This window comes from Lithobates pipiens, unplaced genomic scaffold (genome assembly GCF_037356315.1).
Source record: "Lithobates pipiens isolate NorthernLeopardFrog02 unplaced genomic scaffold, aLitPip1_a1.2 Scaffold_22, whole genome shotgun sequence".
Lineage (NCBI taxonomy): Eukaryota > Metazoa > Chordata > Amphibia > Anura > Ranidae > Lithobates > Lithobates pipiens.
This window is the reverse complement of record NW_027507784.1, coordinates 119,446,753-119,469,153: the sequence shown is the minus strand read 5'-3', so window position 1 is coordinate 119,469,153 and position 22,401 is coordinate 119,446,753.

Here is a 22,401-nt window from a genome sequence, read left to right as displayed (position 1 = left end):
ACCTCTGGTTACAAAGGATGGGGAGATGGCGAAGGTATTGCATTTATTCTTCTCCTCAGTCTTCATGAGGGAATCCGGGGGCTTTAGTAACCAAAACTGCAGTGCTTATCCTCATGACACATCACAGGAAGCACCCTCATGCCTAAAAGAGGATAGAATTAGAATTAAACTTGGGAAACTTAACATTAATAAATCACCAGGATCGGATGGCTTGCACCTGAAGATCCTAATGGAACTCAGTCAAGTAATTGCCAGACAATTGTTCCTAATTTTTACTGACAGTTTACTGACTGGAATGGTACCAGCTGATTGTAGAAAAGCCAATGTAGCACCAATATTTAAAAAGGGCCCAAAATACATCCCTGATAATCACACACCAGTTAGCCTAACATCAATAGTATGCAAGCTCTTGCAGGGGATGATAAGGGACTATATACAAGATTTTAGTAATGGGAACGGCATCATTAGCAGTAATCAGCATAGATTCATGAAGAATCGTTCTTGCCAAACCAATCTATTAACCTTCTATGAGGAAGTGAGTTGCCATCTAGATAAAGGAAGGCCCGTAGATGTGGTGTATCTGGATTTTGCAAAAGCATTTGACGCGGTTCCCCATAAACATTTATTGTACAAAATAAGGTCCGTTGGCATGGACCATAGGGTGAGTACATGGATTGAAAAATGGCTACAAGGGCGAGTTCAGAGGGTGGTGCTAAATGGGGAATATTCTGAATGGTCAGGGGTGGGTAGTGGGGTCCCACAGGGTTCTGTGCTAGCACCAATCCTATTTATTTTATTCATAAACAACCTGAAGGATGGGGTAATGTCACGGTCCCTACCATGTGTTTTAGACGGCCAGGTGTGGTCGTACCCCAAGTTGCTCTGGGTGGTATTGAACTCATGACTGTCAGTCGTTGCTCCTGTTTCTTTACCTCTGAGCCACACCTCAGTTCTGTTCAGCCTGCTTTCCAGCCATGCCTAGTTTAGTATAAAGTACTGTGGGCAATTCTCTGTTTGTACCTGTCACTCCTGGATCAGCTGAGGCAGGTTACCCAATTAGCTGGGTATAAAACCCTGTCTCACTCTGAGGGCTTTGACAGTTCATTTGGTCATGTTTGCCAAGTGTTCTTGTGCTCCTGTCTTCTGTTGCAGAGTTCCAGTGTTCCAAGACTGACCCTGGCTTTGTTTATCGTTATCCTGACTTCTGGAATCCCTGACCACGGCTTTACCTGTACAATCTTTTGGCTAATTCCTGTCAAGCCCCCTTGCACAGATTCACAGCCCAGGTAGCTTATCTCCTTGTTACTGTGGGCTGTGTCTATTTGCAAGGGTGAGCCTACATCTCTGTGCCATGGACTCCAACCTAGGTAAGCCCTCACAGGTAAACAGTTAAATCTCTGTATTTGCGGACGATACTAAGCTAAGCAGAGCAATCATTTCTCTGCAGGATGTGAAACCTTGCAAGAAGATCTGAACAAATTAATGGGGTGGGGAACTATATGGCAACTGAGGTTTAATGTAGAAAAATGTAAAATAATGCATTTGGGTAGCAAAAATATGAATGAAAGCTATACACTAGGGGAAGAACATCTGGGGAAATCTAGGATGGAAAAGGACCTGGAGGTCCTAGTACAGTGATGGCGAACCTTGGCACCCCAGATGTTTTGGAACTACATTTCCCATGATGCTCAGGCACTCTGCAGTGTAGTTGAGCATCATGGGAAATGTAGTTCCAAAGCATCTGGGGTGCCGAGGTTCGCCATCACTGTCCTAGTACGTACACACATTAGCTGTGGAGCCCACAGCTAATCACTGGGAACCCCCTTTGGGTCTTGTGCATGTAATCAGTAAAGGCCTCATTTGGAAGTCTGAATGGAGCCTAATGGACAACATGCAAAAAGAGAGCTTCAGGTCGGTCCAAACAACTCAAAACATTTTGCAACTGAAACATTTTTGAAGTTGTAGTTTACACAGAGACCTGACTTTTTCCCTTTTTCTGTTTTATGCAATAGGCTCCATTCAGACTTGCGAGCATATATAAAAGACCCAAATTAATGTAGTTCTGTGATTATTAATATATGGTATCCTTACATATATTTTTTGCAATGAAGGCAAGTGCCTGACTATGGCTTTGTATCAGTCTCTTGCAGTCCCTGTACAGCAGGGCTCAGAGAGGGGGAAGGAGAAGAATATGCTGAAAGGAGAAAAACAAAGTGATGAGCTCATCAATGTACTGCTTCTCCTTTCACTGTCAGATGGAGAAGAGACCTGTAGAGCCGTGTACACACGACCAGACTTTTTGACAGACTAGGTCCGGCGGTCTTCCCGACGAACTTTCGGCGGAGTTCCGACGGACTTTCGGCGGAGTTCCGACGGACTTTCCAAATGAATGGACTTGGCCACACACAAGCACACCAAAGTCCGACAGATTTGAACGTGATGACGTACGACCGGACTAGAATATGGAAGTTCAATGCCAGTAGCCAATAGCTGCCCTAGCATCGGTTTTCATCCGTCGGACTAGCATTCAGACGTGCGGTTTTCTCCATAGGAACTGGGTGCAGCGGAGTTCCAGTAGAAAGATTTGAAACATGTTCTATTTCTAAAGTCCATCAGATTTTTGGACAGCAAAGGTCCGATGAATCCCACACATGATCGATTTGTTCCGACAGATTTGTTCCAAAAAGTCTGGTCGTGTGTACGCGGCATTAGAGAAAGTGAAACTGCAACAGAGAAAGATCAGATCCCCATCCCTGTCAAGCAGGACTGTGCTTTGTGGCAAAGCTGTTTAAGTCTCAGGACTGGATGGACAAGTAATGCAGCCCTTACACATGTATTTTATTCATAGATTTAGCTTTCTCCTTAATAACTAAGCTCAGAAATGTATTGACTGTCCTATTTTGTTTTTCCAGTGAGGAAACCTAGCTCTTGGGGAATACATAATAGAAATGGATTCCTATCCACCTACAAGTTTGTATTTATTTGCCCTCAATACATCTCTCTGTTAAAAAGGCCAGCGAACCAATGATCTGAGTCATAATGTCATCTTTCCATTGCAGAGGAGGAAATAAGGAAAGGTCATTCTCAGAATCCCAGCAAATTATTAATCTAAAAGCCAGAACAATTTTGACTCCTACTGCAAAAGCAAAATGGAGACAAAACTCAACTGCTAACTTTTTGACTTTTTCCTTGCCATAGGAAACAAACTTATCCCTATTGGCCAAAACGACTTAATGAGTTTCAAGATGTACTATTTCCAGATGGTAGACTTATTTTGTAGTGGTTTGGCTGGAGTTGGGACTTTACAAACTGTTCACCTTTTTAAATTTACTTATAAATTGCTTTGCATATGAATTCTATCTAAAGACCAGTAAGCAGAGTAAATATCTTTTCTCGAAGGTGTTTTTGAATCACAAAGTCAGAAATATAGAATGACACTGAAAACAGAAATAGGAACAGGTTTGGACCATTGTTGGCTGCTGCTGAAAGCTGAAAACACGACGATAAAGCAGAACGAAGCAAGACTGAGGGAAATGTACAGGGAGGCTTTGAGGACAACTGGAGTCTACTGCCTTGGGTACCATAAATGTAAGGAATTTCCCTGGAGCTTGTAATAAAGTTAAATATATGCAAATGCTTCATGATTTCATTTTAAATGCACATGAATAGAGTGTGATGAGTTTATGTGGAATCTTATTTCCATTACTAGCAAAGATTTAATCTACAGTACAAGCAGTGCTGGGACAAGGTCATCTAGAGCCCAGGACAAACGTGCGAAATTGTGCCCCCCCCCCCAAGATGTATAAACATCATGTGTCAGAGAAAATCCCCTCCCACAAAAATGTATTTGAATGCTCATCCCCTGGGCATAAATGTGCCCTCCTCCCAGTAAAAATCTCCTGAAATTGCCCTCCCAGCACACATTTTTGCCCCCCTACACCCCCAGTTCAAATTCCCTCTCATCCCTTTCTCACCCCTCTCATCCCTTTCTCACCCCTCTCATCTTTCTCACCCCTCCAAATCCTCACCTTGCAACACAGATTCTTCACAAATTTTCCCATCCTAGCACAAATAAAATATATTCCCTCTACTACATTACTTTTAAAGCACAAACTCCTCAAATCCCCCTCCTAGCACAAATATTCATCCCCCATCCCCCCTCCCAACACAAATCCCCCCCCAAATCACCACCAAATTTACCCTCCAAAAAGAATTCTTACTTCCTGCCACTCCCCAAATTCCCCTTCTCAAAACAATTCCCCTCCCCCAACCTCCTTGTGGTGCCCCCCACCGCACATTATACCACAGTGGCCAGGGCTGCTGCCCCTCCTGCACATCGCTCGTCCCGGGCCTGAGTACAAGGACAGGTAAGAGGTCATAGCCTACCTTGGCAAGCCTTAAAAAAACAAAACACTCAACTAAGCACTTTTTTGTATATGTAATACTCTGTTCACCCAAATTTACCTATAAAGCAAAACATTTTATTTAGTTTTGGATAGAATGGAGATCAATTAAAATGCCTGTTAGGTTTTTATTTCTGTCTGTGTCACCCTCATAGCAGAGCTTCAGGCAAAAATGTATCTCCACACTCCATACACCACACCCCTCCCTAAATTTTTTTTTGACTTTTTTTTCATACCTTTTTGATATGTTTTCTTCGGGACTTCCATCCCATGGCATAGTAGCAAGGTACGTCACTTCCACGTTTTTTTTGTGCCTGCCTCCATCGCCCTCTGGCTTTGGGTGCTGGCATTGCAAGCTCCTTAGACAGGTAAGTGTCTTTACATTAAAAAGTCACCAACTACAGTATTTGTAGCTGCTGACTTTTATTTTTTTTTCACCCAGGCTGGAATTTTGCTTTAAGGAAGAAGCACCCTTGTCCTGGTGACTATTATCATCGAGAGCGAAATAAAAGAAAATCACAAATTTTGAGCTGTCATCAGAACAGGAAAAGAGGGGAAATGTTTCAATGGTTACACATGTTTTGGTGACCCTGGTGACAACCAGGGATTTCCTGACTCTCACTTTAGGCTTTGGCTTTGGGACAGGAAGTGAACAAGGTGAGGTGGCCAAAAAAAAAAAAAAACTGACAAGGTTCATTACCCTCCATTACTCCAATCCATTAAAAAAAGTTTAGCTTTCTTCTTTAAAGCTCTATCTCCCCCAGAGCATTTATGCAGCATTATTGTTTCTTTTAATTTCTCTAATATGGAGGAACAACACAACAATATGAAAGCCCTCAGAAATACATCTCCTAAGAGATCTTTTTTCTACATACGGCATTTCGGCATGCTTTTAGGAGTCAAGGCATAAGAATTGTTTTGCTAGTAAAGAAAACAATGTATATACGTGGAGAGGGACAAAAAGAGGCAGGGACGGGTACATGGCTACATAGTTAATCTGGTTAAAAAAAGACATAAGTCTATCTAGTTCGACCAATAGAAAACAAAATAGAAAAATTTCATATACTTTACATAATCCTATACCTACAGTTGATCCAGAGGAAGGAAAAAACCCTTAAAAATCATGATCCAATTTGCTCCATCAGCGCATACAAATTTCCTCCTGATCCCACCAAAGGCAATCAGATAGTCCTGGGATCAACAATTTATGGTGCTATTGCCTATAAATAATAATATCCAGTTATATTTTGTTCATGTAGGAATGCATTCAGCTCTTTTTCTTAAAACAATCTACTGAGCTGGAAAGGCAGAGCTCTGTAGTCTAGCCAGCACGGGTGACAACACTGATATTTCAATTCAGCCCTGGTAGCGCTGTCAGCCAACATGTAGCACCCTCTAGTTAATGAGGTGCTAGAGTGAGGTTTTTCTCTGACAGTGTAGGTAAATTTAGGCAGGCCTAGCTGGCTGCTTGACTTGTTTTTTTCATTCTGGGCTGGGAATGGCTCAGGGCAGCAGCTGATGACTCGCAGGCAGTGTCACTTCTCGGTTACCTCCCTCTTCCTCCTGGCATTTTCTAGAAGGAGAGGAGAGGGAAGAGAGGTGGAGCTGCCTGTGGTATCTTAAGGAGCCCTGACCAATCCCCAACTTGGATTAGCAGGGGGCTGGCCTCCTTAAATACCTGGGGTCAGCCCAGCTGGAGAGGAGTTGTAGGGTGAAAGAGAAGGAGTGAGAGACGTGTGGAGGCTGTCGGGGGGCCATGGGGAGCACCCCAGTCTGGGGAGGGGTGACGGGGTGAGCCTGGGCTGGGCTCTGGTGCATCCAGGAGGAGTGTCGAGATCCTGGAAGGAGAGAAATGTGAGAGAGCAAGTAGCGGACAGCGGAAGAGAACACTTCTAAGAGTCTCTATGGAGGACTACTGGTTGCAGCCGGTAGGGCTGGTGAGTGAGCACAGTCTGACGGACTGGGGAGGCATGCCTGAGAGAACTGGTAGATTGCAGTTTGAAAGATGGGTGCAGAACCAGTAGAGAGAGGACTGTGGGGAAGGGCAGTGGAAAGGCTGGCTGGCAGGGCCTGAAGAGAGCTATCTGGGAGTGGTAGGCAAGTAGAGGACAGCCAGCACCTGGACTTTTCTACACCACAGGGGCCCGAGGTCCATGCACGCAAAAGGTAGTTCATTGAGGCCTGACTAAAGTAGTGTCAGGCCCACCATGAGGTGCTAGCTAGTCTGGAGGAGTGACAGTCTGCAGCAAAGGAAGTGCTGGTGGCGGAACAGTCTGCAGAAAGTGAAGTGCTGGAGGAGGAAACGATGAGCAGCAAATGTTTGTGTTGGAGAGAGAAGAGTTAAGCGTATATACAGGAGTATATATAGGAGTCCTAAGCAACTTTGCATTAAACTTTCCTGGCCATTCCATAATTAGTAAATCCCCATCCAAGTTTAATCCCCCTCAAATGAACAAAACAAAGCAATGGACTGGTTTCTGAGTGACTGGGATGGATGTCTGGCTGGGCAGGGTGACAAATGAACCACTACACACAGCAACCCCTAAGGCCGCGTACACACGCGCGGACTGTTCGCCCAACTTTGTCCGTCCAACAGTTTCGGCAAACAGTCCGCTCAAACTTAGCATGGACGGACATGGCCACACACGACGGACGAACAGTTTGCTGAAACCGTGCGCGATGACGTGAACGGCACGTACGACGGGACGAAAAATACGACGTCCTATACACTGCATTATAGCTTTCGGCGTGAAAATCCTTTCTGAGCATGCGCGGAACTTTGTTTGACGAACAAGCCTACACACGAGCGGGCTGTTCGCTGAAACAAGGTTTCAGCGGACAGTTTTTCGGAAATTCCGAAAAACCTTGTCCGTCCAACTGTCCGCTGAAACTGTCCGCTGAAAGCCCACACACGAGCGGACTGTCCGCCCAAACACTGTTCAGCGGACAAAGTTGGGCGAACAGTCCGCCCGTGTGTACGCGGCCTAAGAGGGCATGGCTGCAAACAGAAAGCTAGTTTATTGCATTACTGGTTGGTGGCCATTCCTTATTTCCGGTATGTCACAGCTGAGTAGGTTTGGAGTAGGATTTCCAAACTCCATTGATATAAGAAATTTCTTATTTGCCCTATATAAAGAGCGCCTTGCTTCAGAAATATTTTTTCCTATTAAAATAGAACTAAACTGTATCCGAAAACCAGAAACTGAAAAGCTATTTAATACCTTATTAATATTCAAAACAAATTACTGATCCATCCATGTCCACATGCCCTAATATGTTTGAAAATAAATTACTTTGAAAAACACCACCTAGTCTTTCTTGAGTGAGGGCAGATTATTTGTGTATTGTTTACTTCATGAAGTCCCTCTGCCCTTATCTAAGGCACGCAGGCAAGAGGGTATTCTTGGTTGATAAATCTCCTTATTCCCTCCTACAGATGAAATGAAAGCAAATTCCATGAAGACTTCTGGAATTTATGACATAATTTTGGCCTGGGCCAGAGGCTGGGGAGCAATTGAAGCAATGTAAAAAAGAAAATGTTTAACCACTTAAGCCCCGGAAGGATTTGCCCCCTTAATGACCAGGCTATTTTTTGCGATACGGCACTGCATCGCTTTAACTGACAATTGCACGGTCAGGCGACGTTGTACCCAAACAAAATGTATGTCCATTCGGGGTACCCTGATGATGTCATTTATGATGAAACGATCTTTGGGATAGCTACGTACACATGCTGCTGCACTTGCGTGATCGCTGCTTGAATCTCACAAGGATTTTATCTGTTTGATCTGTTGATTGTGACATGATAATAGCCTGGACTTTTATGTAAGTGTACTTCTTAACCACTTAAGCCCTGGACCATTTTGCAGGCCAAAGGCCAGAACACTTTTTGCGATTCGGCACTGCATCACTTTAACTGACAATTGTGCGGTTGTGTGACGTGGCTCCAAAACAAAATTGACGTCCTTTTCCCCCCACAAATAGAGCTTTCTTTTGGTGGTATTTGATCACTCCTGCGGTTTTTATTTTTTGCGCTATAAACAAAAAAAGAGCGCCAATTTTGAAAAAAATCATTATTTTTTACATTTTGCTACAATAAATATACCCCAAAAAAAGAAACATAAAATACAATTTTTTTCCTCAGGTTAGGCCAATACGTATTCTTCTACATATTTTTGGTAAAAAAATCACAATAAGCGATTATTGTTTGGTTTGCGCAAGTTATAACGTTTACAAAATAGGGGATAGTTTTATGGCATTTTTGTTTTTACTAGTAATGGCGGTGATCAACGATTTTTATTGTGCCTGCGACATTATGGCGGACACATCTGACTTTTTTGACACATTTTTGGGACCATTGTCATTTATACAGCAATCAGTGCTATACAAATGCAGTGATTCCTATGTAAATGACACTAACAGTGAAGGGGTTAACCACTAGGTGGTAGTGCAGGGGTTAAGTGGGCCCTGGGGAGTGTTTCTAACTGTGGGGTGGCTGTGTATGACACATCACTGATCTCTGCTCCAATCACAGGGTGCAGAGATCAGTGACAGTGTCACTAGGCAGAATGGGGAGATGCTTGTTTACAAGATGCTTGTTTAGCATCTCCCACCCTGTGAGATGATTGCAGGCATCCCCACGGCGATCGAGTCCACGGGACGTGTGGAGGTCCCGCCTGGCGTGCGATGGCATGGCGGCAAATTTAAAGGGATGTACCTGTATGCCCATTTACCTGTCTGTGCCATTATGCTGACGTACATCGGCTTCCGCCGGTCGGCAAGTGGTTAATAAACCGGATGTTGAGACAGTATCACACTATGTGGAGTCCTTTTGTTTCCTGAACATTCTGATATCAAGGCTTCCTACACTGCATCTTGCATCCTGAGTTGCTGTGAACCTCCCGGTGTATACCATCTATGGCCATAATAGAGGAATGTCCAGACTTCTTTCTCAGTAGATCAGAGAGCCAACCAAGCTTTGTGTGACCTCTCTCGGTAAAAGGGGTTGCTGACTTTCCGGTAAGCCTCCATTTTTGTTATGGTGATGGATGTCATGCCTTCAGGTGTATGATCGTCATTTCTAAACACCCTCTTCTTCCATGAGACCTTTTTTTATGGAATCCAGCTTGATTTGAACTTTTTATTTGCACAATTGCACTTTATTCACATGTGATGTAATTTAGCATATGTGTCTTCAAACTTTATTCACAGTTATTATTGTTTATATACTGTTGATTATCTGCACATTTTGTATATTTTGATATGTGTCTGTATTTGCATGAATGCACTTTAGTTTGTACAGTATAGTTGACCAGCAGCTGGCCCAGGCTGGGGAAGGGGTTGCGTGTTTTTTTAACTTAGTTCCCTGGCATTGGGTCCTAGCTGGCCCACTTATGCTATAAAATGAGGGAACGGTTTAGGTCTGATGTGCACAGAGATGTGCACCTGCTAATAGAAATTCTCAAGTGAAAACTATAAGTTCTCTAACTCGCTTGCGTATCCGCACCCGTGCGCATTAGCGTAAGAGAGCATGAATATTTGGCGCTCTTTTGTCGAATTAAAGTGGCTCCATAGACCAGAAGATTGCTGAGTGGTCGTCAGCTTCTACCATCTGTCATCTGATCTTGTGTCTGTTCCTTTGTATATCTGGCCTGTTTGACTCTGCTCATTCCTGCTACCTTATTGCTGACCCATCTTGTGACCGATTCTACCTTTTGCTTAACATTCTGATGCCTTTTCTACTCGCCTGATACTGACCCTGGCTTATCTCTGACCCTGCTCTGGTCTGCTGCTTGGCACCTGCTACAAATACCTTCCGACCAGGGTCTCCAACCAGACACCCATGCCACTCCATGCCCTGTTACATCCTGTCACAACCTTCTGGAGAAACAGAACGGGAGGTGTAAGGGAAAGCCCTCCTGTCAGCTCAACCATAACCATGTATGTGACAGTCCTAGACTGCTGGAGTGGGAACGAGAATGTGACCATCTGTGATTTCATGTGTTGCATGCTCTTTGTGGAGCTGCTGAAGGAACCAAAAATTACGGAGGACATTCAAGCAATGGACAGTGCCATAATAGGGTCTCACCTCATGGAGGTATACCTGGGCCACTACATTATTCCAGTTAGCATCAGGGAAAGAACATTGTTCATACAGAACTGTATGCAGCATCATGTTCAGTAAAGTTATATTAACCATTATGTGCCTGGTCTGAAGTTACTAAAGGGGCACAGGTTGGTTCTGGCCTATTCCAAATATACAATAAATGACTACAAAGGTTAAATAAGCAAGACAAGAAAAGGAGTGCATTTTTTAGGGGCAACCAAGTGAAGGAATAGGCTACAAGCATCCAGTTGTTAAGCATGGCACCCGGTAAGATTACAGGTCCTTTGGTAGCGAAGGGGTTGATGCCCTTGCTCCCTCCCTAGCAATCGGTCATGAGGTACAGAAAGAAAAGGGTTAAGTGGGAGCATGCATGAGGTCCACGCTAGGAAGGTGCAGTGTGTAGTGACATGGGACAGGTCGCTTTTCACAGGAACTCTGCACTTTAGTGCTGCACACAGTGAAAGCTCATCTCTAAGTAAGGGAACTGCCTTAATGTTAGATTCTTCACCTGACCGCAGTCTCTGCTTGGTCCTGGGCATTGGTGAGCAAGTTCCGCACAAGAGGTACCCCCATGTGCACTGGTACAGATATACTGCCTACAATATACTGTATCTATCTATCTATTTACAATTTAGGCTAGCAGTTTAAGAATTAAAAATAGTTAATGTTGATTGACAAAGTTTACTTCTGCTTTAACTACTTCCGGTTTGCTCAATGCATATAAACTGTGGTACAAGATTTTGTGCACACAATCTGGGACGTGCCGCTGGAGCTCCACTCCTGCTGCGAATGGACACAGCAGGAGCCAAACAGAGGGTCCAGTGGCGCAATGTGTATTGGTGTCACTGGTCTCCAAAAAGTGTCACTAATGCCACACACGGTCGGAAAATCCGATCGTGTGTGGGCTCTATCGGATTTTTTCCGTCGGATTTTACAAAGTTTGAGAGTAGGATCTAAAATTTTCCAACAACAAAATCCGATTGTTTAAATTCCAATCGTGTGTAGACAATACCGCCGGACAAAGTTATTGGCTACTGGCCCGTATATACTCCCGACGTACGTGTTTGATATCACCTCGTTACGAACGATTGGATTTTCCGACAACTTTGTGCGACCGTGTGTATGCAAGACAAGTTTGGTCCAAAATCCGTCGGAAAAATATCTGACGGATTTTGTGGTCGGTATGTCCGACCGTGTGTATGGGGCATTAGAGTCAGATTTGTCTGCCACAATGTCCCAGTCCCGCTAAAAATCGCTGATAAGAATACATAGATCAGCGAGATAGCAATACACAATGAAGAGAAATGCAGACAATATAATCTCATAATTGTCAAAATATAGAATATATATAAATATATATATTAATATATACATTTTTTTACCAAAAACATGTAGCAGAATACATATTGGCCTAAAATGATGAAGGCATTTTATTTTTTATTTTTTAATTGAGTATGTTTTATAGCAGAAAGTAAAAAAAAATATATTTTTTTTTAATTGTCGTTTTTTTTTGTTTATAGCTCAGAAAATAAAAACCATTGACCAAATACCACCAAGAGAAAGCTCTGTTTTGTGGGAAAAAAGGGACATCAATTTTATTTGGGTACAGTGTTGCCCAACCGCGCAATTGTCAGTTAAAGCAACGCAGTGCATTATCGCAAAAAATGGCCTGGTCAGGAAGGGTGTAAAACCTTCCAGAGCTGAAGTGGTTAAAGGATGGCTAAACTAAACAACATTTTAATATATTCAATATATTACATTTTTGTTTTGGGGTGTAGGTACACTTTAAGTGAATGCACACTAAGTGTATGCATAACTGTGCTTATTACCTCTCATAGAGATCACTGTACTCCTTGTTAAATGGCTGTTATCTGATTTTAATTTCTTCAAGTATGGAGCCATTGTTGTTCAGGCACTATCTAGGGTTTGCAAGTATTACTGGGACTGACACCATCACATACTGTAAATCCTGGTGCCTGGGCAGTACTTGGCTTTGGCCTCAAACTTCTGAGCTCCTTACTTTTGCAGTCATTCACCTTTTGATTTGGAACAATGTTGCTGGTAAATCATTGGGGAGAGGGATGAGGAGACCTTTGTGATTTGGTAGGATTTATGCTTTGGAAATGAATCTACTTCTGAAAATTCTTATCAATAAAGGTGACATGGATACATTATAGAGTCTTTTGGTGCTCTTTGTTTGTGGGAAGAAAGGAAGAAAAAATATTAAGCAGAGAAAATTTTACCCAGGGCCATTGGGAATCTGGTAGTGTCACACCTAATGAAATATTGCCCAAACTAGTGCTTAATTTGCTTCAAATGAAAGGTTCTAAATGGCTCAACATGCCAGCCAAGCCAGATCTTTTGAAGGTTCATTTGGCTGGTAACCAGGTATAGACGTTCTGTATCTGAATACTAAATGTAGTTTATGCTCACCATGACCACCACTAGGTCCTTTTTTTTGTTAGTCAAACCTTTCCTCCAAGATTTAATATTCAGTCCTTTCAAATGTGGATTATTAAAGGGTTACAAAAATAGGTGATTTTCTATGCTATGACGGTATACATTCTATGGATTTCTACAAATCCCAGAATTACCTGTGTTCTAGTCCTGCTAAAAATTTTTTGTTTTTAACCAAAATGCAATCTTCTCTTTATCATTTTGTACCTCAACATCAATCTGATCCTGGTTACACTTAATTTGAAACATTGTGCAAAAATATTGACACTGTTAAAGGTTATATTTATACATTATATTTGAATCCCTTGAAATTACCCTATATACGGTAAATCAATAGGAATTGATCTAAACAAGTAATTTGATCTCTTGAAATGGCAAGTATCTAAAAAAATACATCATTGACCGAAGCCGTCTAAAAGATGATGCTCAGGTGGTACCCTGTCCCCATCAGAGTTGTAAAATTGGGGGTTTCCATCTGAAGACAGCATGATGCATACAGTATATTTTCAGATGTTCCCAAGGGTAGGCTTATTTCTCAGGATTATGAATAATGACAAATGAATGAGTATCTTTAAATGGCACTCAAAACTGTTGGTACAAACATGGCAACCCTGGATACAATACAACTCCATTGGATGACCTATTAAAATAAAATCAGGGATTTGGCTATGGAGTTAATTGACTCCTTTCTATTCTTTTCCTTTTTTCCTTTCCCCCATTCTTGTTTTAATTTTTATTTTTATTGAGTACTTGTTTACAAGTGACTTGCCTAAAAATAAATAGTTTGAGCTGATATGTAAGCTTACCACTTGAGTTTGGATCTACCTACGCAATGTTTCTTGTTTAAGTCAGAGATTTGGGTTGTCAGGCTAGTGACCGCTAAGTAGCTATGGCAAACAGGATTTAATATTTGCCATGGCAACACCCAATTATAATCTACAAGTTTAGAACTAGGACTGGGCAAGTTTTTATAAACATAGTTTGTCAGTCAAAACAATATTCTATATTTTGACAATTATGAGATCTTTTTGTCTGTATTTCTCTTCATGATCCATGTATTCTTATGCATACACTGTTTCAATGCGACCTCTTATTTCGTCCCTAAAATTAATAAAAAATATTGCAATCTAAAGTAGATGTAAACACAGTAACTAAAATATCATATAATCATCCTGTTAATATCGTTTCAAAAGTCACTTTGAGTTTTTTTAAATCTACTGGTTTTTGTTTTTAAATAATACTGGGTGATCTTGCCATTAAGGTTCTTGCTCAGGCAATTTTGGTTTTAGGATTACAATATTCTGTCTCTATCTGTTAATTATGCTCCTCTGATGTCAACTTGTTACATGGGCTTCCAGTGAAGACTATAGGCGGCCATGGAAGGTATGGTCCACTGCTGTCAACATGGAAATCTGCCAAAATCAGTGACATGCAGCTATGGCATGTAGAGTTTATGTAGACACAAGGGGTTTGATTTACTAAGAGCAAATAGTATTTTAATTTTGTAAGGGCATTTTCCCCAGGCTTAGTGAATGTAGTGAGGATTCATTTTGCAAAGAATACCCAATCAAGTGCAAGGAAATTTTAATTTTTTAATTTTTTTTTGCTTGCACATTATTGGTTGATGGAAGTCACTAGAGTTTCAGCTCATTTATTAAGCTTAGGTTACATTCCCTTGCAAAGTGAATAGCCTATTTGCCTTGGTAAATCAACCCCAAAGTATCTGCAGAGAGGCTACACTGAGTTTTAGTGGAGTGTCCTCTGCTCTCATTAGGCCCTCTGCTAGGCCTCACTTTCACTGACACCACCAGAACCCCTTGTATGAGAACACCCGGCAGACATGCAAGAAATATACACACCACTCTTTAAAAGGATAAGCAGACTGTGTTGGCAGATTAAAGTCACAAAAATAACAAAGTAGGTTAGTACATAGAAAATCAGTACACATAAACACAACCGTGAAGGGTACAGTGTACTCCACAGAGGTACTTCTAAAGTCAAACCCAGTTTATATTGTAGTATACGGAGCATAGAACAGAAGCTCTCTGCATAAGAGATTTCACCTCAAGTGACCAGAATTACAAAGAGATGACTTGAGAGCTTTCAGACAAAGGGTCTAGGCCTAAGCCTTCAATTTTAAACTCTGTCCCAGCAACCTAGTTCTGCCCCTAGGAAAGGAATGACTTAGGCAAGTCTTTATGGTGATCTTTTTCTGGCTATATTGGGGCCCTTTAAAACAGTTGGTGCACAAGGTGATGCAGATGGATCAGATAGTGGCGTTCAACGCCAATCTAGTAGATTAGGTTCAGTAGATACATAAACTCCTGTATTGCAGCAATGCTGAAAGTGGGGCAAGCCCAAAGGTAGCAGTAGGGGTATAACAGGCTAGAATATTATGCAGCAATGGGAGTCAGGTAGAAAGCAGATCAAGGTCAGCGTTCTGCAGTACTAATGGCCTTTTGCTCTATTGATGGCCGTGGTTTAGAGACGGATGCAGCAGCAGGTGTAATAAATTGCTTGATGAAGAATGTCAGTGGAAAGGAAATGGCTCATAATAAGTTTAGGCTGGAGAAAAGGTTAACAGGTGGTTATAACGGAAATGCAGTTTAAAGACTCTCACTGGATTCTTCTTTAAGGAATCCCCTGGTGACAACAAGTGCTCGGTATGGTGGGATGCTCCCTTATTCATCGATACAACAAACAGCAGCTGATGCATGGCGACTCTGATGCAAATGTTCCGGGTCCCCAGTATTGCTACAGTCCCCAATCGGTTCAGCCTCCTGGTTCCAGTGTCCAGCATAGCAATCCACTCTCTCTCTCTCTGGCACTGCACAGCTTGACACAGCACAGCACAGCACAGTTTGGCACAACCGAGCGCTCTTTCTTCTGGGTGATGTGCTTAACTCCACCTAACTCAGTTCTTCCCAGGGTTTTGCTTTTATCTCACCCCTCCCGCTCCCAGGTGCTTATGGGCCTTCTAGTTTCCGCCCAGGTAAAGCTATAATTGGAATCCTTCAAGACTACATCTCCAAGACTGCTCCTGTGCAACCTGTACAAAGCCAGTCATAGCTAGGCAAGGCATAATTGGCAACGCCATCTTGTGGACAAAGAAAGTTCAGCAATTCCGTAACATGGCCCATTGTTACAGGAGGATGAAAGAAATGTAAAACAATATTCTCTCTCTAAAAAAAAAGTAATTATTCATGATTTAGCAAAGTAAACTGTGTTGTAAATAGTCAAGAAGACTAAAGATACCATTTAAATTTACAATCACCCCTTCATTCATGCTGGGGTAGATTATTTAGAATTTATCCTATTGTTGTTTACCAGTTATCTTGATCACCATTGATGAGGAGCAAATTAACTAGGCCACTTATAACTGGTAAATATCTCAGGAGGTTGGATAATTGACAGTTGACTGTTAGCTAAGAATAAACTAGCTAAGTGGTCCCAATGAATCCTTAGCAGGCTGCTTCCATGTTCCACACCTAGGACAAACATGGGTTCCAGTTAAAATTGAATGTAATCATATTTACTCGTTCTTATTACTTCTTCTTTCTCTTATTCATAGTCATGCCTTCTGCCAGTGCTATCCCATTTCATCAACATCTGTTGTCAACTATATTTTCTTCTATGACATAAGAGAGTCTATCTGGGAGACTAGTTCATGTTCAATTATTATAATATCACAATTACAGTTACATATTATTGGTCTATTGTAAAAATGATCATTAGATTTTCTCAGCCCACCTAATAATAGGGAATTGTTAGCTCTTCCACATAGTGTTATTGTCTGTTACATTTCCATAATCTTTGTATGTTAATTTTCTGATTTCCTGAACAGTGAAACAATGTACCCTATATAAACCCTTTTTAAATAATAATAACAATAATTTCACAGAGGGGCTGCTGAATTGTCTTGTAATTTCTCTGCACACTTCACTTACCCAGCACTTAGTACAGTACAGACAAGCCTTGAAATATTTCAAAGAATTTTTTAGGCCAAGTGTAGCCTAAATGAAGAGAGGATTAGCAAGTGTATTATACAAATAATCAATAAAAAAATAACTTTACTCTGAGAAATGTGGCTAGACACCTGCAGCATTCTGACTAACAGTAACTAAAAACATTGAATTGCTTTTACCTAGAAAAAAATATTAAGACAGTTCTGACTTGTTATAACAGTCCCTGTTTTATCCCACTGGCCAGTGAATGATGAAGAAAAAAAAAATGGTTGGCAAAGTTAGGGCCCTTAAAGAAAGCACAACAATTTCCAGCAGAAAAAAAATAACTTGTGCAATGCTATTCTCATACCAGATCCAGGGCACCTGCTCTGATTCAGTTCAAGACCTTAGACAGAAATAGGAGTTGCTGTGATTTCTCACTTTCAATCCTGCTGAGACAGTCCCTCTTTTCCTTCCATACAAGAGTTCTCTTTAGTACAGTCTAATCTCACCAGGAATTCAAATCATGCCTCACACCTTCACAGGGAGAAAGTTGCTGTCTCAGAAACAAGGGCCTTTCTGATGAGCAGTCTCTCTGATGTCTCACCCAAGTGTGGTCAGCTATGGCAGGGTTCAGTTCAGCCAGCAGTCTGATCTCTCTATTCAGCCAGCAGTCCAGCCTCTGTTTTTCACCCCATTTCTTTTAAGACTGTCCTTGCTTTTCTTTTCAGCAGGCTGCTGACCCACCTCCCCCTGTTTTTGCTGCAACATCACCGTCCTTTCAGGGTTGACCCAAACTAGAGGTGCGCATCTTCACTGGTCTCATGATTTGATTTGATTACAATTATCTGGGCCACTATTTGATTTGATCACGATGCATCACAATTACTGATGAGCTCCCACTTCTGCTTGGGCCGCCTAGGTGGCCCTTCCTCCCTGCAATCTTCTGGGACATATCACAGGTCCCAGAAGATTGCCCGGTTATTCAGGACAGCGCAGTGGGACATGCGTACAAGGCTGTGAAGCTGCAAGCTGTCACAGCCGGATGCCCACTGTAGTATTTGGGTGGCCACATCGCTGGATTGTGGGACAAGTGAGTGCCTTTTTATTAAAAGTCAGAAGATACACTTTTTTTGTAGATACTGACTTTTAATAAACAAAAAATTGACTGGAACTCCGCATTGCATTAAAAATAACTACACTCCCTTAACCACTTCAGCCCCGGAAGATTTGGCTGCTGAATGACCAGGCCATTTTTTGCGATTTGGCACTGCGTAGTTTTAACTGATAATTGCGTGGTCATGCAATGCTGCACCCAAACAAAATTGACGTCCTTTTTCCCCCCCCCACAAATAGAGCTTTCTTTTGGTGGTATTCGATTGCCTCTGCGGTTTTTATTTTTTGCGCTATAAACAAAAAGAGTAACAATTTTGAAAAAAACACAATATTTTGTACTTTTTACTATAATAAATAGCCAAATTTTTTTTTAAAAAGCAATTTGTTTCTCAGCTTAGGTAGTATTTAGTATTCTTCTACATATTTTTGGTAAAAAAAATTGCAAAAAGCGTATATTGATTGGTTTGTACAAAAATTATAGTGTCTACAAAATAGGGGATAGATTTACAGCATTGGGGCTGCGACATTATGGCGGACACATCGGACAATTTTGACACATTTTTGGGACCATTGACATTAATACAGCGATCAGTGCTATAAAAATGCACTGATTACTGTAAAACTGCCACTGGCAGAGAAGAGGTTAACATTGGGGGCGATCAAGGGGTTAACTGTGTTCCCTAGGTGTGTGTTTCTAACTAAAGGGGGGGGGGGGGAACTGACCTAGAGGAAATGACAGATCGCTGTTCCTAGCTATTAGGAACTCACAATCTATCACTCCTCACAGAACAGGGATTTTTGTGTACACACACACGTCCCTGTTCTGCCACTGGTGCCCACAATCACTCATGGCTGGTGGTCATCATGACTGTCGGCCACGAACATCGGCACCCCCTGATGTGACTGCCTGGCCTGCCTCTCTGCTCTCACGTTTCACGTCTCTCCTGACGTCAACGGGGAATTCTCAGCCCTGCCCTCCTCTCTTGTGATCTGAAAGCTACAGTTAGCGGGTGGGGCTGAGAATTCTTCGCTGATATCAGGAGAGACGTGACCGGAAAGAGGCAGGCCGGGTGGTCACATGAGCGGCATGAATTGTACGCACACAACATGGGATTTATTTAACTATACACTCAGTGATCCCCTAGGAGGGGCAGGGCAAGTCAGGATGGCGTCACCTGGTAATCAATTTTTACGGTCACATGCATCAATGCCACATTGGGAACACCTGAATCGCAATACATCGATGCAGCGATTAATTTCAGGGCCCCTAACCCAGACCCAGCCAACAGGAGGCACTCCATAGATGAACATTGCAAAGTGGTCTTCTTAAAGATGGCTTCCACACTTCTGCATTAATTAAAATTCATTCATTAATATTCAATACACAAAACCTAGAAAATTCTCATCCTTTGTTATTTGGCATCACCAGCATCCCTGTTATATATCACATTAATTAATATCTAATAAAGTTTACAATTCTTTTGGGATTTCAGAGGCGGCTCTAGGCTTTGCGAGGCCTTAGGCAAAACTAAGACATGAGGCCCCACTCATGCCCATAATAGGAAAAATAATGAAAGTGATTGATAAAAATTAATTAGTAGGGTACAGTATAAAGGAAGGGTAGGTGGACAGTACACAGGTCAGGAGGGTAGGTGGACACAGCACGGGGGTAGGAGGATACTGTAAAGGGGGAGCAGGAGGGCACAGTACAGGGGGTAGGTAAGTGGACACAGTACAGGGGCAGTAATGAATGTAACAGATATGGTCTCCTCAATCAGAGCTGCTCAGGGAAGCTGCTCTCACAGATCCCACCTATTCTGCCAGGCTGTCACTTGGCTAAATCAATAGTAAGATGCTCTGCCTCTGGGTTCTTTCTTAGCCCCTGAAAGAATGGGAGTCAGGATGGAGCTGGGAACCATAGAGTAGGGGAGTAGGAGGAGGGTTGAAAAAGGGGGTAGTGGGTAGGAGATGGGGATTGGGTAGAGGAGAACTGGAGTGCTCAGGGGAGAAAGAAAGAAAGAAAGAGAGAAATATAGATAGATAAAGGGAGAAAGATAGATAAAAAAAAGAAAATTAGATAAAGGGAGAGAGAAAGACATATAGATAGAGGGAGAGAGAAAGAAAGATAGATAGAGGGAGGGAGAAAGAATAAAGAAAGAAGGAAAGAAAGAGAGAGAGAAATGTAGATAAAGAAAGAAAGATAGAGGGATAGATAGATAGATAGAAAAAAAGATAGATAGAGGTAGAAAGAAAGAAAGATGGATAGATAGATGGATAGATGGATAGATAGATAGAAAGATAGATAAATATATGGAAAAAAAAGATAGATAGATAGAGGGAGAAAGAAAGAACGATAGATAGAAAAAAAGAAAGATAGAATTATAGATAGAGGGAGAAAAAAAGATAGATAGATAGAAAAAAAAGAAAGATAGATGGATAGATAGAGGGAGAAAGATGGATAGATATATAGATAGGAAAAAAGAGAGAGATAGATAGATAGATAGATAGATAGATAGATAGATAGATAGATAGATAGATAGATAGATAGATAAAGATAGACAGAGAGAGAGAGATAGCTAGAGGGAGAGAGAAAGATAGATAGATAGAAAAAAAGATAGATAGATAAAGGGAGAAAGAAAGAAAGAAAGAACGATAGATAGAAAAAAAAGAACGATAGAATGATAGATAGATAGAAAGAAAAAAAGAAGGATAGATAGATAGATAGATAGATAGATAGATAGATAGATAGATAGATAGATAGAAAAAAAAGAAAGATAGATAGATAGATAAAGAAAGAGAGAAAAAAAGATAGATAAAGGGAGAGAGAAAACGGAAAATTTATATCAAATACTTACCGTAATTTTCCTTTCCTGATGGACTCCATGGCAGCCTACGTATGGGTTAATCCCGCCTCTCATACATCATAGGACCCCACTCCCATAAATATTTGCTTCTGAACAGAGACTGTGTTCCGTAACTTAGCCTACTCCAGCAAATGGGAGGGAACTCCTGCTGCCATGGAGTCCATCAGGAAAGGAAAATTACGGTAAGTATTTGATATAAATTTTCAGTTTTCCTGACAGACTCCATGGCAGCCTACATATGGGAAATAACTAGCCATACACACCCGGGTGGGAAAATTGCTGGTTAACAGACAAAAAAGGTTTAATTGGCACCGTCAACAGATAAGACGTAAACCAAAATTAACCGAAGATAAAGAAGCCGGCTCAACACAATAATGTGTCATAAAGGTATTAATTGATGACTATGAGGCCGCTTTACAGATCACTTCTGGAGAAACATGATGAGCAGCCGCCCATGATGTTGAAACGCTCCTGGTAGAATGAGCTGTCACCGCCTCTGGAGGAGCCAAACCCTTAGCTTTATAAGCCCCTTGAATAGCCTGAACAATTAAAGCTGCAATGGTTCTTGAAGAAGCACGCAATCCCTTATTCTTTCCATGGAAGTAAACAAAGAGATGGTCAGAAGTCCGAAAGGGAGCTGTGGTTTCTAAGTACTGTTTTAGAACTTCTCCAACATCTAAAGGATGAATGTTAGAATCTCTAGAAGTCCGAAAAGTAGGAAGAACAATCTCCTGGTTCTCATGAAATACAGATGTGACCTTAGGATTTGACCCTAACATGGGAACCAAGACCACACGATCCGGAAAGAATGTCAGAAAGGGTTCTTTGCAACCCAGAGAGCTGATCTCGGAGACCCTCTTGGCCGATGTTATGGCCACCAGGAAGGCAGCTTTGAGAGAAAGAGCCTTGATAGATGATTGAACCATATGCTCAGGCCTTTCCTCTGAAAAGAAATCCAGGACAAAAGGAAGATCCCAAGGAGAATCTTGTTTTTTTCTGGGGTCTGAGACTTATTGCTCCCCTGAAAAACTGTCTGATAAGACGGTGTTTGGCCCAGGAAACGCCAGTAAATGCCGAAATTGCCGAAATTTGAACTCGTAAGGAACTCACTGATAGTGACAGGTCTAGTCCGGTCTGTAGGAAACCCAAAATGTCTTGAATCTTCGGATCACTACAGGAACTGCCAACGGAAGAAATATATTCAGCAAACTTCGCCCAGATTCTTTGATAGACTTTATTAGTACCTGGCCTTCTAGCATTCAGTAGAGTAGCAATAGCAGTACTTGGACATCCTAATGCTTCCAACCTTCCCCTTTCAAGAACCAGACCATCAGATGAAGATGGGCCGGGCATGGGTGAAGAGATGTTCCCTGTAGCAGGAGATCTGCCCTGGAAGGGAGAGGAACTGGATCCCGAAAACTCAGCTGCATTAGGAGCGGAAACCACGGCCTGTTGGGCCAAAATGGAGCAACTGTCACCACCTTGACTTTCTCCCACCTGAGTCTTGAAAG